The sequence below is a fragment of the Mus pahari genome, chromosome 12, assembly GCF_900095145.1.
Source record: "Mus pahari chromosome 12, PAHARI_EIJ_v1.1, whole genome shotgun sequence".
NCBI classification, from domain to species: Eukaryota; Metazoa; Chordata; class Mammalia; order Rodentia; family Muridae; genus Mus; species Mus pahari.
Window position 1 is genome coordinate 52,700,623 of NC_034601.1, and position 8,402 is coordinate 52,709,024.

An 8,402-nucleotide genomic window follows, 5' to 3' on the forward strand; every position below is an offset into this window, starting at 1 on the left:
GAGAAGAGAAGAGAAGAGAAGAGAAGAGAAGAGAAGAGAAGAGAAGAGAAGAGAAGAGAAGAGAAGAGAAGAGAAGAGAAGAGAAGAGAAGAGAAGAGGCTGGCCATGACCACGGGGAGAGAGGAATAGCAAGATGGAGCAAGAAAACAAGAAGGCAAGCAGCCCCCTTTATAGTGGGTCAGGCCTACCTGGCTGTTGCCAGGTAACTGTGGGAAGGAGCCTACCTGGCTATTGCCAAGTAATTGTGGGGTGGAGTTTAGACAGAACCTAACCCTTTCTTTCTCAGCAGTCAACAGATAGCTCCAAACACGTGGTCCAAGAGACAGCCTGGTTCATCTCCGTGGGTTGCAAAACAAAACAAACCAGAGAGAAATGTGTTTGCACGGTGGGGAGTGAGTAGTGGGGGAGGGGAGGTGGAAGATAAAAGTAGTTAGTGTATGATGTTATAAATAACAGCAGTACTTTAAAAAGCTATGCTGACCACTTGTTACATGTTTTGCTTTATTTTTCCTTTTTTAAGTCAACAGTGAACACGAAGTCGTTCTGGTAAGGAGGGAACTTTTCCCTGAGGTTAAATGACTCTTCTTTCCTTTTAAAAGAGAAAATTAAAAGGTTGTATAGGTCAGGTTTCCTCCATAGGAAACCCTGGGGTTTCTGCTGTCTGGGGTCCAAATGCTTATTTTCCAGTTCTCTGTGAACTGAAGAACCCTCAGAAGATTCATTAACATTTATAGCTGCTGCTTTTGTGCTGCAGCAAAGAATCCCCTAGGGCACCGGGGGTTGTGTAAACCACCACCCTAGTTCAAAGCAGCCACTTAGGATGAAACTGGGCGCTTTCCCTGAGCGAACACAGTCGTCCAAGAGCGAGTCTATACACTGCTCTCTGCACTGAAGGCTCATCCCATAGAAATGGGACGGGCAGATCTCCATACTTCCGTTGTAAATGGATATCTCGGTGTTCTTTGTGCGATGCCAAACCTGATTACCCACAACAAGTAATGGTGTAACTGATCAATACGCTGCCCCTTGGCATGCAAGAAAACCAGCCGAGTGGAGAGGAAAGGAAGGCATAGCCTTTGAGAATCACACACTTGCTTTGTGTTTATATCAATTATTCTGAGCCCAGCTTTCATGCAGTCAGGCCTGTATGTATTCTATTAACCGTGCCTACCTATTTTCATTCAGATTATAAACTTGCTTTCCATCCAAAGAGATATTTTTAAGGTAAACATGTGAACAAATCTTTTATTCTAATATTCCCCTTATTTCTAAGAAAGATAGTGAATTGAAAAAAAAAAAAAGAATATGGATAATGAAGCATTTGGCAAGTGAGAATGTCTTTTGTTGCCATCTGGTTCTACTGTAATCCTGCTGGCCTCGGGCTGTCTAGGCTTCTTACGGCTCCATGGAAGAATTTAGTAATTACTAAACTATCCTACAACAGGCCTGTAGACATTTGGCCATAGTATGTATATATATATATATATATATATATATATATATATATATATATATATATAGCTTTTATTTCACTTATTTATGCATACTTTAATTGTAATTTATTTAAATGTACGTTTTTATGGGCTAATCTGTTTTAAATTTAATTTTATTATATTACTTATTCACTTTCATCCCACTCACTAACCACCCCCTCCTGGTCACCCCCTCCCACAGTCCTTCCCCCATTTCTGCCTCTCCTTCTCCTCTGAGCAGTTGGACCCCTCTGGATATCCCCCCCAACACTGGGTCCTCAAGTCTCAATGAGCTGATCTTAATACTATTTTATTTTATAGCAAGCTTATAAGCCTTCTGGAAACTATACAGTTGGCTGTTACTAACTGTTCAGAGCAGACTCCAGCACAGATCTGTATCATCTATAAATTATTCCAAAGGCTACAGTCAGTGTTCGTTCAAGTCCAAGCCCAGCACTTGTGTGAAAGGTCACCCAATATGGCTGTGGAAACATTAACACAACTGGCAGTTTTATGATCTTTTTCAAACAACACAGGAACTCCAAGTTTCATATTAAATTTTGTAACTTACAGTACCCCATGTAATGGCCACAGACCAACTCTAAAGTTGATCCAGTTTCCTAGTTAGGAAGGAGTCTGAACCTTCAGCACTCAGCTCGTGACCTGGTAGAAACCCAAGTCAGATACAGTAGCTGCCATGTCTCTAGTGGAGCACAGGCTCTGGCTGTCTCAGGCACAAAAATGTTCGCCTGCACATGTGTTTCCTTTATAGGCCAAAGATACTCAGTACCGTCAGTCATCCATGCATTCTAGACAGAGTTCAAGTGTGTAGGAGCTGTTCCAGCAAGGCCACGGGGCTCTTCTCATCCTCCTTCGGGTTTCTCATAGCATCAGGGACCTAGAAATAAACATTGGAGCCCCAATTAGGAAGGTTTTCTTAGTGATCAAAAATGGGGCAAATGATTTTCCTCCTACTTTACTGTATCATGAATTTGTATCTATACAAACGGATTTTACATTTTTTTTAAATAAAGAAGAATGTAATGTAATGTACTATGTGAGTTTCAATCTGGGCTTCTGAGTTCACTTCTAATAGAGCCTTAGTAACACAGTGGCCATCTAGAGTGATGTCCCTCAGCCCTTACCAGAGAAGCTGCTTCCTGCAGTAGATGGTAATAAACACAGAGATCCACAACTGAACACTGTACAGAGAGTGAGAAACCGTGGAGCACCCAGTCCTAGATGAGATGTCTTCATCAAAGTCTTCCATCAGCGGAAGAGGGGACAGGAAAACAGGTGAAGAGGCAGAGGAGGTGGAAGGGTCCATGGAAGGAGGACGGGTGTACATGGGAACTCACAGAGACTGTAACCGCACACGTAAGGCCTGAACAAGTTCAAGCTAGATGGTACCAATACACAAAAGGGTAAGTGGATGCAAAGTCCCATCCCTAACCACGAAGCTCTTGGGAATTGATACCTTCTGGGAAAGACAAAAATTAACTTTCTCCATTCGAGTGTCACGGGTCATATCAACTGTGCTCCAGCACAGGCCTCAGGCTCAGGAGTAGTTGGCCAACACAGAATCAACTCCATGTGTCTTTGGGTACCTTCTGTCATTGCTGCTGTTATGGTTTGGGGCTTTGGGGGTCTTCAGGGGGTGGGTTTTGGGAGGGTTGATTTGTTCATCTTTTGTGTTGGGGAACTATTTTGAGAGAACATGAAATTAGGTGGGGGGGCTGAGAAGGTCTGGAAGGACTTGGGGAGAGAGCAGAATATAATCAAAATATGTTATTTGAATTTAAATAAGAATATTAAGCGGAAATCATGTTGATAAGAAGACATGCTTCTAGAATGACAAGAGCGGGTGACCTCTAGAGTGACTCTAGAAGATGGGTGGAGTGTAGGGGTTTCCATGTTCACTTTTATTGTTCATAAAGAATGAGAGGCAATTGATTGTGTAGTTAAATATGAGTGACCATGGCCTAGGAACATAAATTCAGGTCATGCCCCATACCATATTCCAATGTGGTCAGCAAAGCTTTATGCTTGTTTTTTCTTTTCTTTTGTTTTGTTTATTGGAAATAGAATTGTTTTATACACTATAACTATTAAATGCATTATAAATAATATATAATTGCATACAATTTATAAGTATGTATAAATAATAAGTCAGAGGTTTTCAAAGCAAACACCTGCGAAGCATTGTGTACGCAAGGTATCTGAGGGACATGAAATTGTCTCTAAACAATTTCAGGATCCCGTTTTTCTGGCCTCCTTGTTAAAGTAGGTTAACTTGAAATCATCACAAACTCCATCATCGCCTCTCTTTGACAAAATGCAGGCACCTCCCTCTCTCCCAGTCTTGCTGTGTGCTTTCCTGGCACGGGAGAGCTTCCTGAGCACACAGAGAGTTATAAACACTGAGGATGAAAGAGAGATGACTGGACTCACTGGCTTGCTTCCTACCTTCTTCTTTCAACAAAAACAAAGGAAGAACCTGGTTAATTTGTTGGGTTATAAATCACTAAAAATGATTGTGGATATTTGGTCACACAATGTGGCTTTTAAAATACGTCAGAAGCAATGTAAATAACTCAATTACATTTTTCAAACAATTCAATTTTTTTCTTGAAATTCAATGTACTTATGCATACATGAACAAAATTCAGTATTATCATTTAAAAATTAAAAATAAGGAATTGTGCAAAACTTAATTTTCCATTTCTTTTTCTTCTTTTTGTGCTTTGTTGTTATTGTTGTTTGTTTGTTTGTTGTTGGTTTTGGTTTTTAGGCAAGGTTTCTCTGTATAGCTCTGCTGTCCTAGGTCTCATTCTGTAGATGAAGTGGACCTTGAACTCAGAGATCTGCCTGACTCTGCCTCTCAAGTGCTGGGATTAAAGGCCACACTGCCTGGCTCCACTTCTTAAAACATAAAATAACTAGAGAAAAATATACCCCCATAATTGATCATTATTTAATCCCCAATTTCATCTTCACTAAAAATTTTATTCTTAAATGTAATAGGAATCAACATTTTATAAATTATTTTATTCTATTTGAAATGGCAGTATAAAATTTAAAAGTTAAATCAATGTACATACATATTTTCTTCCCAAAAATACTTGTATATTGAGCAATAAAATTCTGTGAAGCAAGTAATGGAAATATAAGTTCTAAGAAAATAATTAATAAAAACATTCTGATATTTTAGATAATTTATTTACATATTTTTAGATACTTAATATAGTTATTTAAGTTCATGTGATACATTTAGAGGAAGAATGTTCTTCTAAATCACCAATATATAAACATTTTTAAGTGTATGATGAGCAATTGTAGAGGTTATTTATATTTGTTTGGGGAATTTTATAATTTTTAACTCTGTGTGTGTCTCTCTGTGTGTGTATGTATGTATGTATGTGTGTCTGAGTGTATATGTGTGTGTATCTGTGTGTATATGTGTGTGTATGTGTGTGTGTGTCTCTGTGTGTGTATGTGTGTGTCCCTGTGTGTGTCTGTTTGTGTGTGTATGTGTGTGTGTATATGTGACTGTGTGTGTATGTGTGTGCGTCTCTGTGTGTGTATGTGTTTGTATGTGAGTTTATGTGTGTGTGTGTCTCTGTGTGTGTATGTGTGTGTGTGTCTCTGTGTTTGTGTATGTGTGTGTATGTGTGTCTGTGTGTCTGAGTGTGTCTGTGTGTGTCTGTGTGTGCCTGTGTGTGTGTCTATGTTTGTATGTGTGTTTATGTGTGTGTGTGTGTGTGTGTGTGTGTGTATCTGTGTGTGTCTCTGTGTATGTGTCTGTCTGTCTCTGTGTATGTCTGTCCTGTGTGAAGGTAGGTTTGTGAATGCAGTTGCCTGTGGAACTAGAGGTGTCGGTTCCTTCAGCTGAAGTTACAGGTGGTTCTGAGGCCACCAATATGGGGACAGGCTAGGAACATTTCTACCCACTGAGCCATCTCTCCAGTTCCTTTAAGTATTTGTTTAAATAGGTATTGCACAGTGCATAGTTTTCTAAAATTTGTTTTGAGGGTACAACCACCAGCCGCTCTATGCAAAGTAGCTAAGATAAAAGGAAATCAGGATGAGATAATCATGGACCACTCACTGCAGGTCAAGTGAGAGGAGGTGTCTGTGCCCCACTGCTGCCAACCCAACATGTCACAGGAGGCCTGTGCTCAACACTCTTGGAATTCTTCTTTCAAAAGTAGCTGTATTTCTGTCTCCTGCAGGGAAAGCTTCTAAAAAGACACATTACATTAGTAGCACATGATCTAGTTGTATCAAATATATTATTACCAAAGGAGATACTATTGTAACTTTCCCATTACATCTACTCTCCTTTTTATGAAAACAAGTAGCCAGCCAGCTAGTACTAACAACAGTGCTGTTTTCTACAGAAATAAGTTATCCTGAAAAACTGTTACAAAATTGTATACCCCAAACCTACTGAGTCAGCAGACACTCTGGGCAGAGGCCCAGGAAAACAGAAGACGTGCATGCCCATGAGATCACACTTACCAAACATCTGGGCTGACACCTCGGACATGGTGGGCTTATTTGTTAGGAAGCTACCTCTTGTTAATTGTTGTTTATTCTTATATACATGTATTTGTGTTGGGGTGAGGAGGTGGAGTGGGAGGTATGTGTGTGGGTGCATGTGTATATGCATATATGTGGAGGCCAGTGGTCAAACTCCAGTGTGGTTCCTCAGGAGTTGTCATGTGTCTTGAAACAGGGAAACTTGGGCTCACCAATTAGGCTACTGGAGGACAGGCAAGCTCCAGGGACGTCCCTGTCTTTGTCTCTGGGATTACAAACACGCATTCCACTCTGATTCATTTTGGGGGAAGGGAATAGGGAATTTAGGTTCTCATGCTTGCTCGGGAAGTATGTATGGGGAGTATCTCCCCAGCCCCCTACCATTATTTTTTTTTAATAAATAGTTAATCCTAGCTACTTAAAAGGTGTTCCCTAGTTTATTTTATGTAGCTCCCTGTGAGAAAGTATTCAATGTGTTCAATTATTCACAGGCTATAATGGCTTAACACATTTAAGTTCAAATTTATTGCCTTCTATTCAAACAAGATTTCTTTTCGCAAATTGTCCTTTCATATTATTAGGAAGAGAATATATCTCTAAACCCCTGAGGATTCATCCAGAAACTACCCTATTGATAGATCACACCGGACCATCTCACAAACCCTAGAATGTCTCTTCTATCAGCTTGCTTCGGAACCTGAAATTCTCCTACCCAGAGTCATTTTCTGGCGCCTGCCTGGTGAGGTGGCTCAGTGGGTACCACTGAGGGTGAGGACCTTGGTTCAATCCCCAAGACCCACATGATAGAAGGGACACGAGAGTTAAGCAAGTTGTCTACTGACCTATACAAGGGTATCATAGGGGAGGGTCCATATAGGCACGCGCGCACACACACACACACACACACACACACACACACACATTGAATGTAGCAATAAATAAATAAATAAAGAAATTGCTTCCACAACTGTTCTGTTAAAATTTTCATCAGTGTTCCTAAGAAATTGTACCTCAAGAAAAACAACAAAAAACAAAAACAAAAACAAAAAAACAGCCCCAGTGTCCTAGAAATGCGCCCACATTCACAGATCCCAGAGAGACAAGACTTTGTCAGGAACTTGCCTTGCTGCCTTTGACCTACCAGAGGAAAGGTGGAAATGGACGTTGCCTGCTTTGCCATTGGTTCTGTGATGCGCCATGAGGCGCCCTGAGTCCTAGGACCACAGCCTGGCGCAGACATTCCACCTGCACTCTCAGGCTGCCCTCTCACTCCCTGCGTATTCTCACACTGGGCGCCCTGTTTTTAATCCATTTACAGTTTTGTCATGTCTTTACTTGTTTGCTTCTGTCATGCAGCGATCGCGCAGTCTCTGGGTGTCCTGTTCCAATGCTCCTCCCCAGGCTGCTGCTCTCTGAGTGCTGCCTTAGCTGATATGGGTGGCCTGTGAATCTGAACTTCAATCACTTGGTATTTCTCATCTGACAAATGTATTCTGAGAAATGTCTGTTTGTGTGTTAAATCCCTTTTCGTTTGATATTTCAAGTAATCTAAAATTTGTCTTACCATAATCTGTCCCCTCCTTATATAACAAAAAACAAATGTTAGCAGACTTAGTCTGAACTAAGAAAATGAGATTGTATATGTTTATTTCAAACCACACTGTGTTAAGCAAGATGGCTAATAATGAGAAATATATGCATCTTAAAAACGTATGTTACTGGCTAGCTTTATAAAAACTTGACCCAAACTAGAGTCATCTGAATTGAGAAAATGCCTCTGTAAGGTCCAGCTGTAGGACATTTATTAATTAGTGATTGATAGGGAGAGCCCAACCCAGTTAGGTTGATGACATCCATGGGCTACTGGTTCTGGGTTTTGCCTGCTGTCTGCTGAGAAGCTCTGCCAGTGCCTGACAAATACAGAGGTGGATACTCACAGCCAATCATTGGACTGAGCACCCAATGGAGGAGTTAGAGAAAGGACTGAAGGAGCTGAAGGTGTTTACAACCCACAGGAAGAATATCATTATCAACCAACTAGACCCTCCAGTGCTCCCAGGGACTAAACCACCAAACCAAAGAGAACACATGGAGGGACTCATGGCTCCAGTCGCTTATGTAGCAGAGAATGGCCTTGTTGGGCATCAATGGAAGGAGAGGCCCTTGGTCCTGTGAAAGCTCGATGCTTGTGTATAGGGGAATGCCAGGGCAGGGAGACGAGAGTGGGTGGGTTGGGGAGCACCCTCATAGAAGCATGGGGAGGGCAGATGGGATGGGAGTTTGGGGGGTACAGGAAAGGGGATAACATTTGGAATGTAAATAAAGAAAATATCCAATTTGTAAATGCAGAAAGAGAGAGGGGAAGGAAGGAAGGAAGGAAGGAAGGAA

The 8,402-nt window shown here is 41.1% G+C and overlaps 1 protein-coding gene across 1 annotated transcript in view; it reads left to right on the plus strand.

The window, feature by feature from the left end:
• Positions 1–8,402, plus strand: part of Gabrr3 (gamma-aminobutyric acid type A receptor rho3 subunit) — a 54,805-nt gene that overhangs the window by 1,077 nt on the left and 45,326 nt on the right. The window lies entirely within an intron of this gene.